The 26,763-nt window shown below is 41.1% G+C and overlaps 1 protein-coding gene and 1 pseudogene across 1 annotated transcript in view; both read right to left on the reverse strand.

The window, feature by feature from the left end:
• Nucleotides 1–26,763, reverse strand: part of PDE4B (phosphodiesterase 4B) — a 284,503-nt gene that overhangs the window by 252,321 nt on the left and 5,419 nt on the right. The gene's annotated exons all lie outside the window — the stretch shown is intronic.
• LOC136650054 (5S ribosomal RNA) lies at nt 25,191–25,307 on the reverse strand (annotated as a pseudogene).

Raw genomic sequence — 26,763 nt, forward strand, 5'->3', positions numbered from 1 at the left:
CATAGACTGTGTATTGGCAACCTTCAGTCTCGAAAGACTATGGTATCGCGCTCTGAAAGGTGGTTCTGGCACAGCGTCTAGTGTGGCTGAAAAGGCCAATCCGAGAGTGACAATCCCTTCCACACCGGGAGCAAGTGCAGTCTGTCCCTGGTCTGTCTCCCTGGCTATGGGCCTTCCTTCTTTGCCTCAGACTGTTGGCAAAGTGTCTCTTCAAACTGGGAAAGGCCATGCTGCACAGCCTGCCTCCAAGCGGGCCGCTCAGAGGCCAGGGTTTCCCACTTGTTGAGGTCCATCCCTAAGGCCTTCAGATCCCTCTTGCAGATGTCCTTGTATCGCAGCTGTGGTCTACCTGTAGGGCGCTTTCCTTGCACGAGTTCTCCATAGAGGAGATCCTTCGGGATCCGGCCATCATCCATTCTCACGACATGACCAAGCCAACGCAGGCGTCTCTGTTTCAGCAGTGAATACATGCTAGGGATTCCAGCACGTTCCAGGACTGTGTTGTTTGGAACTTTGTCCTGCCAGGTGATGCCGAGGATGCGTCGGAGGCAGCGCATGTGGAAAGCGCTCAGTTTCCTCTCCTGTTGTGAGCGAAGAGTCCATGACTCGCTGCAGTACAGAAGTGTACTCAGGACGCAAGCTCTGTAGACCTGGATCTTGGTATGTTCCGTCAGCTTCTTGTTGGACCAGACTCTCTTTGTGAGTCTGGAAAACGTGGTAGCTGCTTTACCGATGCGCTTGTTTAGCTCAGTATCCATAGACTAAATTACATGTAAATAAATATTTTCTTTTGTTTGTTCTAATTCTCTCAACACTCAATTTTAGTGGATAATCTCTGGCTCTGGTGTTGTGTGAGAGGAAAAAAGAACATCCCTTTATCAATTCCCTACATAATTTTATACATCTTAATCATGTCGTTGTCCCCCAGACGCCTTTCTTACTATCTGCATAGCTCTAAGTCAAAGTATCACGATATAATGGCAAGACACTGACAACACTGGAGCATTTTGTATGCCTTCTCTTAGAAAAAAATGGGAGGTTTAGTTGACTTTCTCTTTACAATACTGATGGCAGGGTAATTGGGTGCTTCTCCCAGAAGGTACATTCCGTGAAAGCACATTATTTGGATAAAATTAGTTACAAGGCTCCTCTTTCTGTCACTTAGGTCATTGTACCATCTAAAGGGATTATCAACAATGAGTCAAGCTCATACAAAGAAAAGAAAACTTTATGTAACAGATGTTAGGAAGCCACATCTTCTTAGCATGATGTTCTTTAAATCCCCAAAGATAATACTAACCCTGTCAACTGGTTAACTAAAAAGGGTGATTTCTAACAAATTATAGAAAAGCTGGAGCGCGCGCGCACACACACACAAAAGGAAACACTGGGAAATTCCACTTAAAAGATATTTCTATTTGAAAATTAACAACAGATTTTAGCAGAAATAATAGCTTGCAATCAATTCTGAGATACACATTGTGATTGGACTCAACTATGGTGGACACAGTCTAACTCACAGATCTGACAAATAGCATATGGGTGGTCTTGGACAAAACAACTCTTTCTTTGCTCTTCATCTGCAAAACAGCAATGCTACTAAATAACCACATTCCATCCTGGGCATGCCCAGAGAGCGCAGTGGCAGTGGTGCAGCCTTTGCTTCATGCTATGGGCTGGGCAAGGACCAGGCAATGACAGAGAGAGAAGTAAAAAACCTACCAACTCCAATGCTGCCTGGTCCCCAAGGCACCTACTCGGATTTTCACCAGCTCTTTGGCAGGTACAAATTCAAATGGATCCAAGGAGGAGTGTTGAGTCTGGACTGCATAGGATATTGGCATCACCACTGCTGCTGCTATCTGTCCCCAGCCTGCCCTTAACATACTTCAATCAACCCCTGGAATCCCATCCGCCAACCTACTGGCTCTGGCAGAGGCTTGGCACAAGGCTGGCACACTGAACCAGCATAAGTTCCATCAGTGCAAGGCCCAGATAGGATTGGGCTGAAAATCAGAGAACTGTTGTGAGAATTTTAAGTGGCAGTGAAGCACTTCACAAAACTACAATTGTACAAATTTATTTATTTATATTTATACAGGTATTTATATACCGCCTTTCTTTGGTCTTCAGATTTCTCCTCAGACTTTAATCCAAGGTGGTTTACATAGGCAAGCTGTTCTAAACCCCCGTAGGCATTTTTACAATTGAATAGTTCTAGTCTTTCATAGAACTCCTTGTTCCAGCTGGATTCCTTCCGGGTCTGGCCTCTCTCTGGCCTTCACCTCCCACGCTCCACTTGACGGCAACTCCCCTCTGCCACCTAGGGTCAGCTCATCAGCATATCATCGTGTAGTCAGTTCTCGGGTACTTCCGGTTGTTTCGAACTGGCAGCCTCAGATCTTCAGGCATACAAGGCAGCAGCTCTACCAACTGAGCACAGGTTGGGCATCCCATATCCGAAGTGCTTGAGACCAGAAACGTTTTGAATATTGGATTTTTCTGTATTTTTGAATACAGCCATGCCCCATATCTGTGGAGGTTTCATTCTGGAACCCCACGTGGTTAAGTGAAACCATGGATATGGGCAAATGTCTCCCCCCATCCTCCCAAGCCAAGGGGAACTCCACTCCCTACCCCTCCAGAGGGTCCTTTCAGTCCAACAGTGTAGAAAAACACTACAGGTTTCTGTGAAACCTGAAGTGACATTTTTAATGCCTTATAAGGCATTGGGAGGGCCAGGGAAGCCCTGGAGGGTGTGCACAGAGGGGTACCACAGACCTGATTCTTGGATAAGCAAATCTGCAGAAATTCCCCCCCCCCCCCGTACTTGCATATACCTCATGAGATATCTTGGGGATGGAGTCCAAGTATAAACATTATATTCATTTATTTTCATATACACCTTATACACATAGGATAACTTTGTACAGTATTTTAATAATTTTGTGCAACTGGTCACGTGAAGTCAGGTGCAGAATTTTCCACTTGCATTGTCATGGTGGCACTCAAAAAAATTAAGGTTTTTGGAATACTTTGGATTTCAGAATTCTGGATAAGGGATTTGGAACTTAAAATAATAATCTGTTTGGATGTTGCGTATTTTCTAAGGAATACCAACATCTTTTTGCTCTACAGACTTTTTTCAATGCTTATGCGGAATAATATCTGTCTGCAATGTTGACCAAGTAACATTTTTGCTGCTGTTTACTTTCACTAGTCTAGCAGAGCCACTGCAGTTAAATGAATCCAATTTTGTTCACTGTCATAATATTTCTGCAGCATAGTATTAAAAGCAATATATAAATACAATTTTGCTCGCACTGTAATTCAATCAGGTACATATCGAAATATTGGAATGACAACTAGGTGTTGTGGTAAACAAAAGAATGATCAGATTTCTGTAAATTACTAGTGATGAGGCAGTACAAAAGAAAACAATCTTATTCAGTTAGCAGTCCACAGTACCTGTGAAAAACTCAAGTTAGAAAAAAAAAAACAATTCAACTTTTGTTAATAAAGCAACTGAAAACAGGAATCTCTGTATCCACCAAACTAGACATTCTAGATGATTGAGTTTTACAGGTTGAGTATTGCTTATCAGGGATAGGAAGGTATCTGGATTTGCCTGAATTTTGGAATAATTGCATAAATATAGATGAGAAATGCTTTCTCAAAACCTATATGCTGTTACCCATACAGTGGCCTCTTTGACGTTTTCCAGTAATGTCTGTACAGGTAGACACCACAGAATGGAACTTACAGTCTGTACCTGCACTGTACATGGGAATGATCACAAGACCTTCTGTTCATATAACAGAAACTTTTAAAAAGTGTTGAATAAAAATCTCTGGATATCAGAACAGTCCAGATAAGGGGTAATCTACCTGTATCTGGAAGAAATGTTAGAACAGGTGGGACCTCGGTAACCACTGATTTGACTTGCTCACCACTGATACCGAGGTCCACTTTAAATGCCTTGTAACAAGGAAAAAGCACCAAAATCCAATTTCCCACATTCGTACTGTTAATTATAATTTCATTCCATTAGATTACATCATTCACCCCATCCAGTGACCGAATGCAGTACAAAGTCTATACTAATGCATTCTGGGGCAACAACAGAAGAGTAAGATTTTTTTTTTAATTCACTGGGGGTTCCAGAACAGAATTCCACTGGATAATGAGATACAATCTGTAGAAGGATATATTTAACTAGGAAACTCTGTGTGTGTGTGAAAAACTTGTTGGATACAAAAGAATATAAAACATCCTTGCCACGTGAGGACAGAAAACCACATTTTCCTCAACTTGGGGTAGCATCAAGAAGAAAAACAGTCTAAGTTTCAGTGGAACTATGTGAGCTAACACTACAGAAATGTATCAGTTAATGAGGAACTTATTTCCAGAGTAGAATTGAAAGTAATACAAATACAAATGTTGCTACTGCTACAGGTGTTCACTTTGGAACAACCTTCACAAAAAGCATGCCTATTTGACTGGCATCACACTAATTCATTAGTGGACAGCAGAGTACAATGATAAAAAACTATCTTGTGTTATTCCACAAAATTTTGCAAATGTCCAAGCTGTTACTTATGGAATCTCTCAAATGAAACACAGATAGGGCCATTTTTGAAACTACACAGAACATGCTTTGCTACAATTGGTCCAGGGAAGAGAAAATCTAAGCACCACAAAAATAAAGCCTTGCTTAACACCCCAGTGATAAGACAAAAGGATAGGCTACTAACCTGTAAGTACAGGTGGGGACTTGGTATCCACTGATTTGACTCACCATTGATAAATGCCTTGTTAACAAGGGGAAAAAGCACCAAAATTGCATCTCCTACCTTTGCACTGTTAAATAATTATAATTTCATATCATTAGATTCCATAATTCACCCCATCTGGTGCCTAAATGCAGTATAGCATCTATACCAATGCATTCTGGGGCAACAATGGAGCAGTAAGAAACCTAGAAGTGGGTCTTTAAAGCTGTTTTTCCACTGGTATCCTCTTTTTTTTATTCACTGGGAGCTGTGGAACAGAAACCCAGTGGATAACGAGGCATGACCTGTATAGTTCTTCAAGGGGTCACCTGTGCAGACACATGTAGTGAAGCTTTGCAAATGCGCAAAGCTGACCCTGAAAGCTTCAAAAGCTTTGACAAATGTTCGCCCCTGTACTCACGTGATGAAACCCCAGCATTGTAGCTGCCTTTGTGTGGAGCTTTCCCCATTTTTTTTTTCTAGAGGAAGCAGCTACATCAGCAACCAGAGCATTCTAGGAGCCACACACCACTGCTCCTCCATCCTACTGCACTTCATTATGGATCAAGTCAGTGGAGGATTCTCTGTGCCTGTGTGGAGGAACTTGGGAGAGACAGATGGGTTAAAAGTCTTTCAGCATGACTTGAGTCTCAATACAATGAAAATGCACACAGAGATGTGACAGCCTTGTGTGCCTGTGTGGTTGCAGCACAAGGCACACGAGAAGCAGACACAGCAGCTGGCAGGGTGAGTGCAGTAAGCAAAAAACTCCCAGCCAGCTGGAGTAAAAAAAATGTGACCTGCTTGATCCTGCCTGAACTTGCTACTGCAGCGGGGCAGAGGCATACAGCTATCAGCACTCAGATCTATGTAGCTGACAGTAGACCAAACTCTGACTTGGTCTACCAATAGACTCTACCAATAGACCTCCGCCTGTGGTCTGTTGGAGAAAATGAACATCTCTACAACCTCTCCCTCAGATATCATGTAGATGTAGACTACAAATCCCAGGGAAGAGCCAACCAACAGAATCTTTGGAACCAATCTCAGCAGGGAGTGAGGTGGCCTGTTCACCAGCGTTCACTCTAAGCTGAGCCAGCGGTGCAGTTCTGCCTCTCTAATGAAAGTTCCATGCGGTTTCTTTTACATTTGAGAGTTTGGCAATGATGATGTCATCAGTGAGTGCTCCAAAGCTGCCCCGTGCAGACATTGTAGGTTTCCATGCACTCGGGGCAAAGGTTAGAGGGACTACTGCTGCTCACCAACATGTACTGTGACAAAGTCTGAATCCTCAGTCGGTGTTGATGTCTGTACCACCAAGTAGGTATGCATTAATGTCCGGGTCTCAAAAGGCTTTCCTGCTTCTAACTTCTTTTTACAGGGATCCCCAGTAAAAGCTGCCCACCCATAGTGGAACTTATACAGCTTGTCATACACAAGTGGACATCATCTTGGCTCTCTGCAGAGGATTTATGTGCTGTCTGACCTATTTCCTTTCAGAAAGGTGGTAATGGGTTTGTAGGAGGCACTGACATGGTTGTTGTGGGTGTGAAGATTGTCTCCCACTGCACAGACTTGAGGCAAAGGTCTCCAATTAGCTTCATCTCCCTGAAAACTTTTTAAAGTGCATGCAGAAGTCCACAGTATGACTCTCTCCTGGGCAGAGAAGACAAGTGTCATGTCCATCGATGAATGGGAGTTTTGTACAGTGATGACACTTTTTAAAAAAGTGACTCTGCTGGCCATTCGATAAAACATGTTTAATTAACTTACTAATTGATATGTATGTGTGTGTTTTAAAAAGCAATTTTAATGAAATATATATACACACACACACAATAAAGGCATAAACCACAGCAAAAAAACCTTTATTGTATGTGAGTGACAAACTGAGTAGTTTCATATGGTGCTGCCTCAGCAGCAGATGAAAAAGAACCAAGGGATTTGGCATGAGGAATGTGATGTGCACAAAGTTTCCGCCACTCAACCACAGAAGCAGAAAAAGCTCTGGAAGGTTCTGAACTTCCATGCACAGAACTCCACTACACATGACTGCACAGTGACCATGAGAAAGAATGAAGTAAAATAAAATCATTGTTCTAGACCACTTCCAAGATTTTCTACTGCAGTTTTAATTCAGAATAAGTAAAACAGTTATTGCTGCAAGCAAAAAAGAACTATAAAGTACATTCTGTGAATGTATGTACATTTTGGGTGAAGGAGGACAACTATTTGTGGAACAGGCGGTAACCATTTTCTTTCTTTCTGACAAAATATAAGAATTCTCCCACTCTTTCCTGCCCACAGCTTGTTTGCAACATCTGCTACTTTACAGCTGAATACTTCCAGAAGCTGGACTCTGAAAAGCTCATTTAAAAAACAGACAACATATTTTGAAGACCTTCCTCATCTTTTGCTTGACATTTCCAAGATGGTGGGTTAAACCAGAAGCGGTAGCACATGAATAATTATCAACTGTATGATTCAGTGAAAACAAGACTTGATTGCTCAAATGGATGATCAATCCGTTAAAACTCTTCTAATTACTATTCATGACTGCAAACACCAGCACACCACAGAATTGGGATTTCAAGTTGTTTAAAATTATAAAGCCTACATAACTAATCCCACTGAGTTTTCAGTCTTTGAAGTATCTCTTATGGTTTGACAAAACTTCAGGCTTATTTTAGCAGCCATTCAGATGCAAACACTGTTTCACTGGGCAGTTACTAACTGCTCAATGCAGAAATGGCATTCAAAGTAGGTAGTAACTAGGAAAAACTGTTGTTCCATCTATTCTATTCACAAGCTGGTTATTTTTTAATTAAAACTTGACTATGGTTTGCCATGCCAACAATAATTCTGAGTGTACTACATGTCATAAAATTAATATCAATACTGGGTCTTCTGCAGCTGCAGGATGAGAGGTCAGGAACTGGTAGCCAGGATTAGGTTTTAGAGCCAAGGAAAGCACAGTATTGTCCTAACAAAATCCCAGGCTCATCCAGAAACCTTGATAGTCTTCCCAGAATAAGTGGAGCTAATGAATTGCCTTGATAAAGTCATCCTTAAGCCTAAAAGGATATGCAGTTCAGATAATTCCTGGACTGTGATAGTAGCATATAAATCAGAGGGCCCCTAGTTTTCACCCATGCGAAGAATCTATCAGCACTCCACAATGCCTGTTTTCTTTATTTTCTCGTTGCTCCTTTAGTGACCTTATGATGAGGAGGGAAGCTGCAAGACTCACCTCTTGAAGAAAAACTTTGAGCAAAAGCCCCTCAGTCCCTCCTCTCCTGCCCTTAGCCCTTTAGCTAATCTTTCCAAGTAATTTCATATCCCCTACATTAGTGCCCACAGCTGACTTCACATCTGAAGTCAACCTGCTAGGAAAAACACTACAACAATTTCTATAGCTACTCAGGTCATACCTCATTTCCCCTTCTGTACTACTGGAAATAGAAGCAGTAACATTTCATAATATTTTTTAAGTATAAGATATTACTGAAACACAAACACATTCAGTGTTTTAAACTGCAAAATGTTATTATTATTATTGGTCAGGACCCAGTATCTGGTGGGTCCTGCAGAGCCTCCAATGAGAACACAGACTGTGGAAGGATCAGATAACTAATTGTCTCAGGGCCCAATCCTATGTAGTGTGCACCAGCTCACCACCGGTGTGCACTGTCACAAACATGCCGTAAGGCCCATTTGGACGGTGCTGGGCTAGTGCCAATGAAGCACGGACCACTGCGCAGTGGAGAGGTAGGTGGGGGAATGGGGGAAGGTGGCATTCTGGGGTGGGGGGAGGTGAAGGGAGAGCGGGGAGGAGACATGCCAGAGGGAGGCAGTGGGGTGGGAGAGAGGCAAAGCAGGTAAGAACTTCGCTCCACTGGATTCTGAGCCTCCGTGTCAGGTTACCAACCCAACATAGAGACTCTTAATTCTACACCAACCTTTGGGTTACCATAGAATCGAGTAGCCCCATTGCAGGGCTACTCGCCTTACCTGGGGGAAAGATGAAAGTCCCCTTTTCCTGAGGAGCCTCCGGTGCTGCCCGCTGAGCATGCAGGATGCAGCGGCAGCCATTTTCAGCACTGCTACAGCTCAGGGTGCCGGGCAGCTCAGGATTGGGCTGTCAATCCCAAGGCTATTCAAAAACCAGATAATTGCCCTGCAAAGAGCTGAGCTCATGCAGTCTGCAAGATAGTTGCTAATTGCCCTGCAAACAGCTAAGCTCTTGTAGTTTGCAAGCTTGTGTAAATACAAGGAGATAAATGTTGGAGCAACTTTTTCTGGTGTACTTATTTCCAAGTCCATCAATGACAGGTAGTGGGGGCAGGTGAAGGCAGACTAACTAAGCCCCTCAAGCCTTGAGGCTGTTCATTAGGGTTGCCTCATTATGAGAAATGGATCACGTTTTTTTTTTTTACAAATGAATGAATGAATGAATACTATGTGTAAATAAATATATTATTTCTTTCTAGTTCACCTTTTTTGAAGTCTTGTAAAGCAAGGTGTGTCCCCATAGAGTGTCATTTTAAAAAGTAGGTCCCAGCGCTATAAAGCTTCATCAAGTACATTCTTCAGTGTGTGTTTATTTAACTTGACTACTGAATTGCAACTGAATTGAATGTCAGGTTTCGCAAAACTGTTGGTAATGTAACTGGTTTATATACAGCTCTCTAGCTAAGCTCCTAAACCAGGCCTGCACATGGTTCCTTCTAGTGTAAAAGATAAGATGGGAGAAAGCTTAACTGTACTTAAGTGGACAGTACACAGCTCTGTGCCTAAATGCAACTCAATCTGTAATATTTATTAAAATAAAAACGTGTTGCTATGTATGTGGGTATCTATTTAAATTACCATTTGATCTATAAAGTAAGTTAAAGTTACTGTAATAGAATCTAGTGTTTTCTCAATGAGAACTTAGTCAGCAACTTAGAATCTGGTTGGTTGAGAATATGTATGAAAGAATATTTAACAGACTGCTCTATTATTCATAATGGGTAATCACAGTTGGCAGGATGAGATGTGGGCTGCTTTAGGGATTCTCTTCTGAAGAGCACAGATGTATATTTTACTAATGAATTCAAAACCCAAGCAATCTTTCCAAAGACAAAAAACGTGCAGGCACACTTCAAAAACAAGACATTCCATTACAATGCCTGCAGTGCTGTGAAGCACGTGCAAACAGCTTTAGGTACATATGTCTGCCCATATTGACTGGTGGATATTCCAGACCTCACCTGCCTGTTCCAGGTAATTCTCCTGAGTTTGTCAACAAATCATGAGTGACAAAAGAGCAGCTTTGGCAAATTCACACCTATTAAGAGCTTAACGTACCATTAGTGGTTTGGGTTTATTTTGCATTCATCACTCAGCAGGTGAATATCAACTTTTGATCACTACAATCACGTAAGTTTCAAATGGTAACTATAGCTAAACTCTAAATTCTAATATAGTGTAAGATTGCAGTACAGTATGATTTGTTGGTGTAAGTCTCTTTTTAATTACCTGCAGCAATAGATCTATAGGAAATGACACTTGGGCAGCTAAAGGATTGCGAGGAGTATATAACTGCAAATTAGTCCAATTGTCATATACTGTATTCTAACCACTTTCTTGAAATTTTAAGAGAAACTGTAAAATATTTATCTCTAACGAAACCTTTTCTGGTGTTCAGAAGTATTATTTCAGAGTGTGAGAGGTGCTATTATATGTATTCTGAATATATATCCAAGAATTTATTTTATTCTATCCAAGTTTTAATTATTATTACTTTTCAATGGGTATGTTATCATTGAATTATTGGGTTGTTACAAGATGCCTACAGTTACTTTAGATTAGATTGGATATAATGGAAAGTATTAGCAGTAAACGACAACATCACCAGAGATACAGACTAACTTGTGGCATATAGTAGATTTACAGCCCAATCCTATCCAACTTTCCAGCTCCAGTGCAACCACAATGCAGCCCCGGGGTAAGGGAACAAATGTTCCCATACCTTAAGGAGGTCTCTGTGACTGTGTCCCCAACACAGGAAGCAGTGCATACCCCACAGACACAGCAGCACCGGCACTGGAAAATTGGATAGGATTGGGCCCACAGACTATTGAAAGTGGTCAATGAAACAATCCCAGCCCAAACTTTTAAGCCATAATGTTTTTATTAAAGGTGATATAACTCAATTTTCTTGTATTATAGTAAGTTATTCACTGTAATCAAAATGCTCTAGTTTAACTGGTTTTTGGATGAGACTGCAAGTTACTAAATTGCTTTCTGAGGCATATAGTATATGTTCTCAGCTTGCATTTTTCCCCTAGAAGATTCTGCTTTGATTAAAACTCATGGATGCAGTTATAAATTTTTTCCTCTGTCCTCATTAGTAGAAAGTTTCAACTCAAGACATTTTCCATCAAATTCTTTTTAAAAAAAAACAAAACACTCACCACCTAAATATGGTTATGACTATTCTTAGGATTTTGTGGGTTGAATCTCAACACTGGAATTTTTCAGCAGTCTCAAATTCTCTTGCTAATTGGTGCTGCTGATGGCGTTCTCCCAGTTTTAGATGCCTTTCAAACTGTCCCACTTTAGCTGGGGGTACATAACTATAATAGAGTCATTAAAACACATTTTCTCTATGTGCCTGCAGCCACCTGAGTGCAGAATCTTCCATATTTTCAGCTAAACCTATCAGTGCCAAACATCAGAATGATTTTCTGCAGTTAATGGGCTTAATGCCCGTTCCAAAACAAAAAGTTGATAGCTAATGAAAAAATAAGCCACTTGTATCCTAACAAGCAATAATAATAATAATAATAATAATAATAATAATAATAATAATAATAAAAACTTTATTTCTATCCCGCCCTTCTCCCCAAAGGGACCCAAAAACAAAGAGACAAAGTCCCCCCCCCAAAAAATACACACACACACAAACTATTTTTATAGGACGTTGAATATTTAAAGCACTTCATGGGTATTCTCTTGATGTTGTAAAAACAATCCTGTAGCATGCAGTTATTTACATACTGCAAGGAGGAAATATAACTATTCATATTTTAAAATCACATTATATTAAATAAAGCCAATAGTTTGTCCCCTAATTCTGGAAGAGTGTTAGGGTCACTACAAATCATGATAACCATACTGTATTTACACAGCCACCATGAACAGAAAATATTCCTGATTAACTGAAGAATCCAAGTTTTTCAAAATCTGTGACAGATGAAAGCTAAATATAGACAGTCAAAACACTTCCCTGTATATTTTCAGTTAAAACAGTTTCAATGATAAGCGCAGACAGAATGACTAACTTTTTGGCAATCTGTTACTGAATATACAGTACCTGCAAAATGCATTAATTTTTAATGGACTGAATTGTATGCAATTTCTATTGCTGCAAACCAGCACTTAGGTCAGTGCAAATTAGGTGTTCAAGAACACAGTTCTACATAAAGAAAGGTATACTGTAGCACTTTAGTTCTTTATTGATTTCCATTAAAAATAATCTTATGATCTTTATAGCAGTTTTCAATACCTCCATGATTTAGTGCAGGTGATGCTGGGAAGACAAAAAGCTTCAGGGGAGATACAAGATGCCTGAACCAACATTTTCTATATTTTAGAAACAAATATATTAACTCCTTGCCTGAACCAAAGTATTCTTTACTAATCCAGTGCTAGGGTCAAAGATACCCCAAAATGAGTCATAAAAGCAACAACCTTGGTGAGTTCCCCTGAGCATGATATCTGCTGCAAAGGAAAACAAATCAACCCTTCATTAAGTTTTTTCTTTGACAGTACAGGAGCAGAACAAAACTGATAGGAGAACAGCATGTTCTCCGATAAAAGCAGAAGCCCATCAGTTTCAGTTTCACATGAGCAATATGATTTGTAGAAGACTGAAATCATATTGTTTTCAGTCTTCTACAATATGATAAAATTCAATAAAACTTGAAAAGTTCTATCATTTTTCACTGTTGGGTCAATTTGGCCTCATTTGCAAGGGGGAAGAGGACTAGGGTTTTATACCTATATACACAGACCTTGCAAAGAATTTTGCACCCTAGAATCTTGCCAAGCGTGCTTGAAGCTAGGAAAGATGGCAACCACCATGCATTATGGTGATACATGGCAGCTAATGATTGTGTAGCCCAATGCCAAACTCAAAACGATGCCCCAGAAGTGAAGTCATGCCTGAGATTTTTAAAAAGTGAAAATGGGAGGAAATGTGCCTCCTCCCCCCAGCAGCTCATCGCCCATTTGCTTTGCCACGCCCCCCAGCCAGTGGCATAGCTAAGGCATCTCCTACCGAGGGTCAGAGAAGATTTTTTAGCACCCCCCTCATGAAAAAAATAACACGTAAATAAATAAAAAGTGTGCCCCATATTGGTTAGAGACTACTAAATATAAGAGGAGCACCACTTGAAAAAGTGCCTCTTTACCCAGTTAGCAGGTGTAACTATATTATGATACATGGACATGAGAGTTGACACATATTAACACCTTATTGGTTCCCTGCTGTTTCATAACATCACCTAATTGGCTCTTGGAACAATGTCTTATTGGTCAGTTAGGAGTTAAGAAAATCCAGTTTTTGTTACATAATGCAGTTGTGTTTTTATTTTCTGGTTATTTGTCTATACTTTATAACTTTTGATAGAATAGAGATATTTTGACACGGTTTGTTTCATTGCATTCTGCATTAAATTCCACATCAAATGGTATATAACATGATGGTATTATCTGAAAATACTAAGGTTTTTACAGTTCTGGCCACTAGATTCAATCTCAGATTGCTGCCCCTCTAAAGCTTGTTACCCAGTGCAATTTGCTTCCAAAGCACCCCTTAGCTACGCCACCACCACCATGCTTATGTCACTTTTGCCTATTCACAATCAAAACAAATGCAGGAACCTGTTAAAAAACCATGGCTGCCTCCATAGTGTATGGAGCATATGGTGAAAACTGATTTTAACGATGGCACCATTTCGTTTTTTTTTAACATTACTGCACTGGAAGCATGCTAGCAGCATGCTGGAAATATCACTTCCATTTATTTTCCTAGCTAAAAAAATGCAGTCCTTGAACTTAATTTCAGTGGGCCTAGCCCCATCTGCCCTTATTGTAGCTTCAATAATGATCACAGAATCTTTAAATTTAAGAGGGAACTTTGTTAGGCTCAAGTAACATCTCCATCCTGCTATTATCACAGCATACCTACACAAGACTGGCCTGTGCTTTATTTACTAATAAATAAATGCTTTATATTTATAATAAATATGTGCTTTATATACTAATTTAAACTAATGTGGAAGGAACACTGCTGCCATGTGGTTTGAGGTAACAATGAAAGGAATGTATTGATATAACAGCTATCTGATTAACTACTGGATAGCCACTGAGATTGCCCTATGTACTGTTGCATGACTCTTGAGCCTCTTAGGACTTTTGATCAAAGCCTGCCTCTTGAAATCTGACCTGGAAGGCAGTTATCAGTAGAAGGACAGTGTGATGTAATTTGTTTCTAAGCCTCCTCCTTTCATGGGTGATATTTGGGGAAACCAAAAGTGTGCTTGCCACATTTGTCTGTAAAAGGGAGATGGGGAACTCTGATTTTTATACTGAAAGGAATGTGCAGGAGACAAGAGTATAACGAACACATCCATCCACCCTCATCTTACCTTAAGTTCTGTTGCTTTAAGCAGCTTTCTCCCTAACTGGCTCATTTCTGGTACCTTTGGAGCTGGGCAGGGGAAAAACTGCTTAAAAGCAGCAGACTATGGTGAACTAGGGAGAAGGTGGGTTGTGTTCCTCTAACATGTGCGCTCCTTTTAGTATAAAAAATAAACCTCACCCATTCCAACTTTATAGATGAAAAGGGAAATACCTGGTTGCCCCCATTACAATTATCCAAACTAAATGTTTGAGACAATCACATGCTTGATAACCTCTGCTTAGCCCAAACATCTAGTTGGGATAGCTGCACTAATGCAGAAGGCTTTCAGAAAGTGAAAATCAGGTACAACACAAAGCTATCTTGGGCAGGGGCTCCGTTTCTATTTTGAGCAGACAGTTTCGCAAGTTTGGAATGTCTAAAATGTCATTAATGAAATTAACTGCTGCAACCTGACAACTGTTTAGTAACTTCAAGATAACAAACAGGCACTAATTATACTTAACTTCTGTATACTTTCTTTGCATAAGTCTGTATATGGATTATCCTTACAACCGTGGTATAAGATGAATAAATATTATTACTCCAACATTGCAGCCGGAAGGCACACTGAAAGGGAATGACTTGCCGAAAGCCAACTAATATGTTCAGGGCAGACGGAGAAGTACTGTGATGCAACTCGGCCCTTAACCACTGTGTATACCACTTCATGCTAATATATAACAGATATACAGAAACAATTTGCAGAATTTCTTGACGTGCTAAATGACTGTGGCTTAGATCAGCTAGTCACGGAGCCCACCAGAGGACAGGTGACTCTGGATTTAATTTTGTGCGGTACGCAGGACCTGGTTAGAGATGTAAACGTTACTGAGCCATTGGGGAACAGTGATCATGCTGCGATCCGTTTTGATGTGCACGTTGGGGGAAGAATACCAGGCAAATCTCTAACAAAAACCCTTGACTTCCGACGGGCGGACTTCCCTCAAATGAGGAGGCTGGTTAGAAGGAGGTGGAAAGGGAGGGTAAAAAGAGTCCAGTCTCTCCAGAGTGCATGGAGGCTGCTTAAAACAACAGTAATAGAGGCCCAGCAGAGGTGTATACCGCAAAGAAAGAAGGGTTCCACTAAATCTAGGAGAGTGCCCGCGTGGCTAACCAGCCAAGTTAGAGAGGCTGTGAAGGGCAAGGAAGCTTCCTTCCGTAAATGGAAGTCTTGCCCTAATGAAGAGAATAAAAAGGAACATAAACTGTGGCAAAAGAAATGTAAGAAGGTGATATGGGAGGCCAAGCGAGACTATGAGGAACGCATGGCCAGCAACATTAAGGGGAATAATAAAAGCTTCTTCAAATATGTTAGAAGCAGGAAACCCATCAGAGAAGCGGTTGGCCCTCTGGATGGTGAGGGAGGGAAAGGGGAGATAAAAGGAGACTTAGAGATGGCAGAGAAATTAAATGAGTTCTTTGCATCTGTCTTCACGGCAGAAGATGTCGGGCAGATACCGCTGCCCGAACGGCCCCTCCTGACCGAGGAGTTAAGTCAGATAGAGGTTAAAAGAGACGATGTTTCAGACCTCATTGATAAATTAAAGATCAATAAGTCACCGGGCCCTGATGGCATACACCCAAGGGTTATTAAGGAATTGAAGAATGAAGTTGCAGATCTCTTGACTAAAGTATGCAACTTGTCCCTCAAAACGGCCACGGTACCAGAAGATTGGAGGATAGCAAATGTCACGCCTATTTTTAAAAAGGGAAAGAGGGGGGACCCGGGAAACTATAGGCCGGTCAGCCTAACATCCATACCGGGTAAGATGGTGGAATGCCTCATCAAAGATAGGATCTCAAAACACATAGACGAACAGGCCTTGCTGAGGGAGAGTCAGCATGGCTTCTGTAAGGGTAAGTCTTGCACCAGGATGAGGTCTCTTGTTATCTGGTGTGCTCCCTGGGGCATTTGGTGGGCCGCTGTGAGATACAGGAAGCTGGACTAGATGGGCCTATGGCCTGATCCAGTGGGGCTGTTCTTATGTTCTTAATGTCTATAGGAACACTGCAAAGTGGTTTTTTAACTACAGTTAATGTACAAGTTCAAGGACAGACATTTTAACTTCAACAAACTGGGTGAATGGAAACCCACCAAGCTGGGAATTGCAGCTCCTAACTTGTTGGCAGAGCCTATTACATCCTTTTATCTCCATTTCACTCATCCCAGCTCAAACTGCATTCTGTGGTTTTGAATTTATTTAATCACACACTGCACAACTACACACATTTATGAGATAAAGTCCAATAAATTCAGTTATGAGAAATTACAGGCGTCACTTGTTTGCATGCAGGCATAAAATGCTGAACTGCCCACTTGCCTCTCCAAATATTTGAATGGGACACACAGGTACTATTTTAAATTCATATACAGGTTGAGCCAACTTATCCATGGATTTTCTATCTGCAGTTCTGGCTCAACGAAGGTCGCCCAGACCCATGTTGAGCAAGACTTTGCTGAATCTTAACCCTCTAAAGGTTACCGGAGCTCTGCGTCAGTCACGTCCAGAGGGCTTTCTAAAGCTCACAGAGGACTCCCATGTTCACCTGCAGCCTCTGTGGGCTTCAGAATGCCTCCTAGAGGCAAAAAAAAGAACTCCAGGGCTTACCTTGCCCTCCTAATGCCCTTTAAAAGCATAAAAACATCACTTCTTTTTGCTTCTAGGAGGCATTCTGAAGCCCACAGAAGTTATGGGCAGATGCACATGGTGTCTATGAGCTTCAGAATGCCCTTCAGAGCTGTGGAGGGCAAAGTGGAGCTGTGGACCAAGAACAGATCCCTTGCAAATCCCAAGGCCCCACCTGTAATGTCCTCCTTTGCATTAATAAAATTCAAATTATCTCATATTCCTGCTTCAATCTGGCAGTTGTTCAAAGTACATGACAAGAAATGTGTCAGAAATATTTGTCCTCTAAACCAGGGGTGCCCAAACCCCGGCCCTGGGGCCACTTGCAGCCCTCGAGCCCTCTCAATGCGGCCCTCAGGGAGCCCCCAGTCTCCAATGAGTCTCCAGCCCTCCGGAGATTTGTTGGAGAACACACTGGCCCGATGCAACTGCTCTCAGCGTGAGAGAGACTGTTTGACCTCTCGCATGCGCTGTGGGATGAGAGCTCCCTCCACTGCTTGATGTTTCACGTCTGTGATGCAGTAGCAGCAGCAAAGGAAAGACCAGCCTTGCTTTGTGCAAGGTCTTTTATAGGCCTTGAGCTATTGCAAGACTTTCATTCATTCATATAAGTTTACCTTTAATATATTCATTTATGCAAACTTATGTAAATTTATTCAAATTTTAAATGTGAATTAATTCTTTTTTCCCCTGCCCCCAACACAGTGTTAGAGAGGATGTGGCCCTCCTGCCAAAAACTTTGGACACCCCTGCAACCCTTTCATTAGGTAGAAATAAGTTCTCACACTAAATTAAAGTAGCTGTAAACATAGCCATTGGCACACCACTTTCCTTTTCAAAAAAAAATCCTTTTCATCTTGGCACATTTCCACTCTTCAGTGGACATGCCCACTGGCCTCATCAAGAAAAATAAAGTCAATCAACAGGACATAGTTAATCCTGCAGAGGTCAGAGTCTTGTGCAGCTTTGAACGATGACAATGTTGAACTAAATGAAATTTGTGTTTTGGATAAGTTTTTATAGTAATCCCCATAAAAAGAACATCTAGGAAAGATCCTAGATGAAGTCCTCAAGTTCATATCTAACTCTACCACAATTCAATATTCAAAACGTTTAGCTGGTTGCCAAGGAAACTTGTGATAATCATAGTAATTCTCTTCTCCAAACTAAGCTATCATTTATATCGTCCAGAAATGGTAGATTGTAATTAAAAACCATTTTCCCATATAGTACATTAGATGTTACAAACAGAACACAGTTTCTTTTCTAAATATGTCAACTTGCTCCAAAGAAAAGTAGGAAGGCCCTGAAGGCCAAGATGTTTGTGCAAGCAAAATTAGTACACTTCTGTGTTATCACAAATCTCACAAAATCAATGTGGAACCAAATGAACATTGTAAAAATAGTTTTAACAATATTAGAGGACTTTTATGCCAATAAAGGTGGAATGAATGAATGAATGAATATTAGAGGATGCTAATACTAGATAATCAGTTTCCAGTACTTAAAAAGTTAAGTACTCTTCGGATAAACTATAGTCACAAGTTAAGGACTTACAGGGAAGCACGCACAGCAAGTTCCCCAACCTCTGGTTTATAGAACACTCAGCTAATTTCCTTCTTTGGGAGTTAACCTTCTTGGGAATTCCTTCTTGGAGTTTGGTTAATGGCTAACACACACACACACACACACACACACAGATTCTCATGCTTTAAACTTTTGCTAATTTTAAACTACGTTGTTATACTCATCCAATGAATTCTACTCAATTTATTAGATCTCTGTTAGCTTGAGGCCAGTAATTGTGCAGTCATTGATAGCTGTTTAAATGCAGAACTCCTGCTTTGTCTGTATGCTGTAATTCATTATTGTATAAGGTTATTTTAAATTTATATCTTGCCTTTCTCCCCCTAGGGGCTTACATCATCAATAAATGCAACTATACAGTAATCAAATATGGTATTAGACAACTAGGCAAGGCTTGCCCCACTCCTCTCCTGTGTCTCATGAACATCTTAAAAGCCAGAGAATTTTAAGGGAATGCAGCCTTGTATGTTCTACTGCAGGTCAGGACTAATTGCATCTGCAACCTTTAATGCGATTTCCCTTTCAAACACAGTTTACTACCCAGGCTGTATGTCCCCTGGGCCAAAGCCCTATACTGCTCTTCCAATAGTGTCTTATATCCCTCTGTTGGTTCCCAGCAAAGCTAACTGGGTTAGTGGCATTTCCTTCTTAAGCACTGAGGTAACTGCTACCTCATTGGTTTTGCTGACCAAGCACCATCCATTAGGGACAGCCTGCACACCACTGGAGCAGCACAGGAATTTGCCCTGGGACCCCCATGATAAGCCCTGGGTGAAATGGGGTGGGGGCAGAATCAATCCATCAGTTAGCTGGGTACAGCATATCTGGGAAAATATAAAATGTCACCACAGCTGAAAGAAGACTGGTCACAGCTATCTACCATCACCCAGTAAGCTTTCCAGGGTCTGGAGAGACTCATTGGGCAGCAGTGGCTGTACTTCCTGAAGTCTCAGGTGGGCGGGCTCTAAAGTCTCAGGTGGGCATGTGCACCCTCAGATCCATGCCCAATCTCGCCAGCCTCTTAAACAGCCTCTTATTACAGAAGCAATCATGTATTAGAATAAACGTACTCAATGAAAATGAAAATGCATTCTGTCTCAGGTGTAATGCAATGCACCTAAAATGCAATGTCTTCTGTCCAGTAGAGTTACATTTCTTCACATTCCAAATATGTTTGGTCTTAGAAATGAGATGGTACTCCATTCACACTGCAATCTCATCTCTTACAGCCAATAAGAGTAAACTTTACTGAAACATAGGAAGCTGCCTCATGCCAAGTCATATTATTTGTCCATCCAACTTGGTATTATTGATGCTGGCTGACAGTACCCATCCAGGGATTCTGATAGGATATATTCTGTACCTGGAGATACTGGGGATTGAACCCAAGACTGTCTGCATGTAAAACATGTGCTCTTCCCGCTCCTCCCAAATTAAAACAAATGGTGCAAAAGCTAAATCTGCTACCAAATTTTATCTATGTGAAGTCTGGAAATTTACTGAATTCCCTTTACTGAATTCATCCATGATTTTTTTATTTCAATAATGACGACATATACATTCATCAAATGTGCAAATATCTAGAAGGATGGGGGAAGCTATTTTAATTAGAATCATGCATAATGTGAGAAGTGACCCAGAAGTCTTTGTCATGCTCATAGTAACACAGCTCAGAGCTTACAGGCCTGATTTAAAACTTGACTAATTGTCAAGACTTTCTGAAGGTATCAATGATTAATGACTCTGAGTCACTTTGATGTAAAATATTCCAATCAATATAAAATGTTAATGCTAGTCCCAAGAAATTACTGACGATACTTACAATATGTACAAGAGAGGTATTTTATCCATTTTCTTTCACGTATCTGACTCCATACAGATAGGTAGGCCAAATGAATCATCCACTTTAGATATGGAGGCAGAGAATTGTACCAAAACACAAAGTGTAATCCTACTTGAAGCAAGAAGACCACAACTGCCCAACTCTGCCCCCAAAATAATGTTATTGTCTTTCACATTTTTTTCAGTCAATTTAAAGCAAGAGTCGATGAGGGGAAAGGATAGGGGAGCACCCCCTTCCCAAGTGTGACTAATCAAGAGATTGTGTTTACAAATTTGAGTTGGGGCAAGTCTGGATCATCAATGAGGCTAACTGAAGCAGTTGCCTTAGGCCGCAGATTGGTAGGAGGGGGTGCCCATCTCTGTCCGCCTTCTTGCCTCCATTGTTCTTACTCCCCCCCCCCCTTCTACTCTTTGGATTGAAAAGGAAGAGGGAGAGAGAGCAAGAGGAAATGGAAAGGTGACTGCTAAACTGGAATACTAGAGAGCAGGCTGGTACATCATCGGATAAAGGGGCGGAAGCACTTGACATGCTTCTTCAGGCATCGGGAGGTCTGATTGGGGTTATGAAAGATTGTGATGGCACCACCTCACAGTGCCATACCTAAGACTCAAAATAGACTGGTTCATCTTCAGATGCACAGCTTCTCCTGCCTCAGCCCATTCCTTTCAGATAATTCCAACCAATGAGTATACAAGCTAAAGATATTCAGGGTGAGCACATGTAATCAGAAGAAGTGAAGAAATGAAACCTCACATCTCCCAGCCCACGATACACAGATAATATGATGGGAAGGGAGACGTGTGCTTGGCTTACTGTTCCAGGGAAATTGTGCAACACTTAAACTGAAAAAATTATTTCTGGCTCTGCACTACATTCTTTAAAATTACTATCTTTGTTTAGGTTTCTGACAAACGGTGTCTATTTTTAAAAAACTTGACAGCTGGTATGTTCTTCATGGCAGTACAATATTACAATATTTAAATCCAAGACAAAAAAAGTCAGTGATAATTTAATTCCACTTTCAAAAGGGGTATTTTGAGGGAAACTTTTTATCTATGATTGCTGCAATCAATTTAAAGTGCTATTTTACTAAATGCATACCCTAGTATCTTTCTGTATTAGAAAAGAGGTGCAGCAATGCCCTCTTGTGTTATAAAGAAACCAGTCACAAACTAGTAATTTTCAGTGTTGTATATCTAACATTAAAGAAATCTCAAAATAAACTTGATTTTAAGACACACATGAACTTTTTCTATTACATCTTTTGAAAGAGAAGTGTTACCATACCATATGAATAACTATTCACTCATGCAGTAAACAGCTCAGTGCTTGATTCTTCTGATAACTGTTTTAAAGACAAACACAGTTAACTAGAACAAGTAACAAATTTCAAGGACATTCCACCTTTTATTTTATTTTACGCCTAGTTGCACTGATTCTGGGCAGTTCATATATCTATTCCCACAGCCAATGTCCATTTTGAATAATCTTTCCAGGACAATTTACTGTAGTTACAGGGAGTAAGGGGGTATATGAAAGCAAAACGCAGAGCACATAGAGCAGAGCAAATGTCGTTCAGTCAACTTATCCCCCAAATTGATGAAAGAAAAAAGCATGAATCAAGCATAGACTGGAATGAAACAAGCTCTAGCTGAAGAGGTGAGATATTATGGAATGTTTACGAACAACCCAGCTCCTCGGATGTTTAAAGGGGGGGGAGAAAGCAATCTGTCAGCATCTTGCCTAGGAACAAGTGGGACTGTAGAAAAAGGTTAAGGAGAGAGGACAGCAGAATAAACTGATCTACATTTCAAGCAAGGCAAGTTTTAAAAGGTCAGTAGTTATGTACAACACAAAGTCTCTATGGGCTGATAAAGCTCATTTATCTTGTATCAAAAGAGCAACACAAGAATTGCCAGCACACTCCCCAATAACCATGTCAGACAGCTATATGGTGAAATGGGCCACTTTTATTAGTGAGTAGGTACAGGAAGAAGGATTGGCAGCAGTTGAGGAATTAGTATCCTCAGTTTTAGCATTGGTGGCTGATTCAGGGGGATGGCCGCTGATTGCCCAATTCCTGAAGCTGGGCGTTCCCTCCTTGACTCCAGGCTGCGTACTACAAAGGAAGCACTTGCTTATCAGTGTCTATCCTGGAATGAGAAGAGGCAACTGAGGAGCCTTTGAGGCAATCTGAGGTCAGCAAAGTACTGGGGGCGATCCAGTACTGCCCTTCAGTGGCTTGCTGGCTCAAGGGGCTGGGGCGGAACTCTCTCACCTACCCTGTCTCAACACTACCTCTGGTCCTTTGTTTCTCCCTTGTCTTTTCTTAAGAAAACTGGATTCCTCTCTGGATTACTTTCCCTGAACAATTTGCTTTGTCCTCCTGTTTGTTTGGCTTTTGTGGATCAATTATGATATTCAACAAATCTCCATGTTACTGCTTTGGTGACTGTTTGGCAAAGGTTTCCTCATGATCTAGTTCAGTGGTTCAGAAGTTTGGGAAACACTAAGGGCACAATCCTAAACTACTTTCTAGCACTGGCATAAGGGCAATGCAGCTCTGAGGGAAGGAAACAAGCATTCCCTTACTTTGAGGAGGCCTCCATGAATGCCCCCCAACTGCAGGATGCAGCACACGTCCCATTGGCACTGCTATGCCAGTGCTGGAAAGCTGGTTAGGATTTGGGCCTAAGTCTTCGCAGTGGCAGGGAAAAGGTAGTGATGCAATTCCCAGGATCACACCACTGCTGGGGGGGGGGGTTTAACTTGCCTATGCCAGCCTCTGGGGGGAGGAGGTGTGGGGAACCCCATAGGTGCTTCTGGAAGGCTCCCCACATACTCCAGAGGCCAGCATAGGCGGAGGTAACTTTTAAAAACCATCTGCCCCGGCAGTGGCACGAACTTGGGAATCGCGTTGCCACCTTCCCCCCCACCCCGCCCCTTTTGGGAGCCAGGACAAGTGCTTCCCAGGCTGGTGGGTTGTGACCCTAGTATTCAACTATGTATTTTTTTTGAAGGATTTTTTTTTTGCTTCCTCGTTGATTTTAAAGACAAGTTATAGTATTCTTATTGCTTCTGCTTGCACAGATTCTTAGAACTCCAAAAATATATATTGTGTCTTAACAAGCAGCCCAAAGAATGTTTAAAACATATGTTAAGGAAACAATCCAGAAACTAGTCAGCTAAATGTTTTTCTTGTGTGCCCTGTCCTATTCCCAATATAGGCATCATCCAGTAATTTTCCTAATTTAATCTTAAGAAAATCGGTAAAGTACTTCAGAAAGTGGTTGGTGGGATAACAGAACTGATGGGAAAAAACTACCTAGGCCTAACATGCTAGATCAGGGATGCCCAAACACCAGCCTGAGGGCCATTTGTGGCCCTCAGGGACACCCTATCTGGCCCGTAGGGAGCCACCAGCCTCCAATGAGCCTCTGGCCCACCAGAGACTTGCTGGAGCCCATGCTGGTCCGATGTGACTGCTTTCAGCGCAAGGGCTAATTGTTCAACCTCTTGTACGAGCTACAGGCCAAGGGCTCCCTTGCTGTTTCACGTTTGTGAAGTAACAGTGGCAGCAAAGGAAAGGCCAGCCTTGCTTTGCACAAGGTCTTTTATAGGCCTTGAGCTATCATGAGAACTTCATTCATTCATGTAAGTTCCATCTCTAATATATTCATTCACTATGTAAATTTATTCAAATTTTAAATGTAAATTATTTTTTTTCCTGACCTTCCTGGTGTCAGAGTGATGATGTGGCCCTCCTGCATAAAAGTTTGGACTCCCCTGTGCTAGAGGTTAGAAGAATAGGAACAAGGGCCTGATTCGGGACCCATTTTTCGTTTCACTTCATGTTTCATTAGACCTGGAAAACATGTCCATGCTGATTTCTAGCAGGCCCTGTTCCTTGTGATGTAGTTGTGTGCATATATAAACATATGCAAACTTTATCTTTTATTATGCCAGTAGTATGTAGTGATATGTCAAAAGGCAAGGTTTCCAATTGCCTTACCAGAGACAAGGAAATTGATAGTTTAAGCAAGACTACCACACACTGAACTGGTCTGGAGTTTAGGCTGCCTTCTGAGTTGTAGAATACCAAGAATGCTCATATAAACAGGCAGGCCACTGTATCCGCAAGGGTTCCATTCCAGCCCTCGCAAATACAGAAACAAGGAGCTCTATATAAATAGTGGCTCCTGCGCCCTCTCCCATGCACATATTATAATACCTTTTTATACCTGTAGTAGCGCTTGCAGCACAAGTTTCTTGCTGATCTGAAGAACTGAACATGCAGGCTACTAGCCTGCATGCTACAGAGAGACTAACAGGAAGCTGAACTGCTTCAGGGTAGTTGCCTGCACATCTGGTTTTTCAGTTCAGTGAGATTGTTTAAGCAGGAAACACTCATGCTACAAGAGCTACTAAGGAAATAAAACGGTACCATAATGGGCATGCAGGGGGATTGGATCAGCGGGTGAGTGAGACCCTGGATACTAGATCAGCTGATATGGGACCCACCAGTACTGTGATTGTGTTACAAGCAAGCTCTGGTTGAGTTACCCTTCCTCGCTTGCATGACATACATGAATGGTTGGCAACCTTCAGTCTCGAAAGACTATGGTATAAGCCTACAGCACCAGGTATTCCCAGGCGGTCTCCCATCCAACTACTAACCAGGCCTGACCCTGCTTAGCTTCTGAGATCAGACAAGATCAGGCATGTGCAGGGTAACAGTTGCTGAGTTTTGTTAAATAATGTGAAGTAACTGATTTTGTCTACTTGTTTGGATCTTACTTAAAACTTCTTCAGCTGAAGTCTAGTGTAAGTTTGAAAAAGAGATAATAAGATCAACGAACACTTATTTTTTACAGAAAGCTGAAAAGATTAAGGGAGAAGGATAAGGCAAAGACAAGCTGTTCAAGCATGGTACATTAAGAATTCTAAGAAAAGACACCTGCCCTTTCTATGTCATTCATTTTGGATTTGTAAAAACAAACAGTTTTTCTATTCACTTTTTGTTCAACAGGAACTCACTGGTCTAGCATAATTCAGTCTAAGTAAATCTTCCTCAAAGCAGATTCATGCTCTCAAATAGTTCTGGTAGGTTGTTTGAAAAATTCCCACACTCATTTTTTGAGAATATGAAAGTTAGAAGAATTATTAAAACCTCTAGTTTGGGGAAAAAGGAACAGAAATTTATGAGAAGAATTTCTAAACATGCTACACATAAATATAAAGGCAATTCTTAGAAATGGGGTCGTGTTGCCTAACAATTCAGCTAGCATAAAAATGTAATCCATTCAATGAAGTTTTTCACAGGGAAAATATTATATAAGCATTTCTTGTCACTGAAAACTGGAAAAGAAATTAACCTAACGCTTCAGTTGTCTAATAATAATTTCTCTTTTAAATATCAGTTTTACCAATACAGTACATTGTGATACTTATGAATTACATTATGAACATAAATTACAATACAAGTTAATTCTGGTTTTGTATCAATTGAATCCTGGAACTCACAAGCCCTATGCAGATGTTATTAACCCGTGGGTACTGCACCCAGGTACAGTGTCCACAGACATACGCCTTATTTATTTACTTACAAATTTATACCATGTTTTATCTCCCTAATGGGCATTCAGAGCAGTTTATGTCATGCCTCTGAAAAGCTCTTCTCCCCACACAGGGAAAAATTCTCATGATTGGGCAAACACTCATGATGCCAAACACTTTGGAGTCTCTCATGTATACCATCCATCTCTTCAGACACATACTGTAAAAGTGGTGGGCAGGTAGAGGATCTTTTTGGCACATCAGCATGGGCTTTGGGGGCTTGAATACTGAAACCTGGGTTCAGAACCTACAGATTCCTACCCTCTGCACAGAACTACAGTTTGATGAAGAAGCTGAGAAATTCTCAGAAATCCCAACCAGAATTCACAGAACTGCAGTTTTCTAGAATTCTCTGGGAAGAATGAATGACTATAGTGGTTTAGATATGCTCTACATTCCACTAAGCCAGAGGCTGAAACTTACTAGAAGAGTTCTGGCATAAATGTAACACAAAAAAGAACATTCAGACACAAACAGTTGGGTCCATTAGGAAAAAATCCAAACCAGATCATAGTATCTTCAAGCTGAAGCAACTAAAAATCATGATGCAACAGTTAACTTACAAGTTTACTGAACTTTGGGCAG

Source organism: Tiliqua scincoides, chromosome 4, assembly GCF_035046505.1.
Source record: "Tiliqua scincoides isolate rTilSci1 chromosome 4, rTilSci1.hap2, whole genome shotgun sequence".
In the NCBI taxonomy this organism is placed as follows: Eukaryota; Metazoa; Chordata; class Lepidosauria; order Squamata; family Scincidae; genus Tiliqua; species Tiliqua scincoides.